This window comes from Mus pahari, chromosome 1 (genome assembly GCF_900095145.1).
Source record: "Mus pahari chromosome 1, PAHARI_EIJ_v1.1, whole genome shotgun sequence".
Taxonomy (NCBI): domain Eukaryota; kingdom Metazoa; phylum Chordata; class Mammalia; order Rodentia; family Muridae; genus Mus; species Mus pahari.
In genome coordinates, this window is record NC_034590.1 from 52505228 (window position 1) to 52505941 (window position 714).

Below are 714 nucleotides of genomic sequence, written 5' to 3' on the forward strand. Positions count from 1 at the left end.
AAAGAAGAAGAAGAAGAAGAAGAAGAAGAAGAAGGAGGAGGAGGAGGAGGAGGAGGAGGAGGAGAAGGAGGAGGAGGAGGAGGGAAAGAAAAAAAAGAAATGAAAGGAAAGAGAAACAGGTATATGGTGGTGATAGATGCTAAGTACTCCATAGTTATTAAGAAAGATGCACAAGTACAAAAGAGCTTGGAAAGCAGAGAGATTGTCTAAGCAAACAGAATTCAGGTAGATGCTTTGAGAGGAGGTCCCTTCTGGGATGTTGTTTTTTTTAAAGATTTATTTATTTATTTATTTATTATATGTAAGTACACTATAGCTGTCTCCAGATCTTGTTACAGATGGTTATGAGCCTCCATGTGGTTGCTGGGATTTGAACTCCAGACCTTGAGAAGAGCAGTTGTGTGCTCTTACCCACTGAGTCATCTCACCAGCCCCGGGATGTTGGTTTTAAGTTTTATTTTAAAGAATGTCTCAACAAAATGGTGTTCATGTTGTGATGTCAAATGTCTGCAGTGGCAGTGCTTGGGAGGCGGAGGCAAAGGATCGGGAGTTCAAGGTCAGCTTCAGCTGATCAGTGGACTATACTAGATACTAAAGTCTCAGGCCTTCAGTAACCATAGTGGCACTACTTGAAACTTTTGGGTTGTTTGTTTGTTTTGAGACAAGGGCTCACACTTTAAGTCAGGTGCTCTTAGATACCAGGTTGGCCAGATT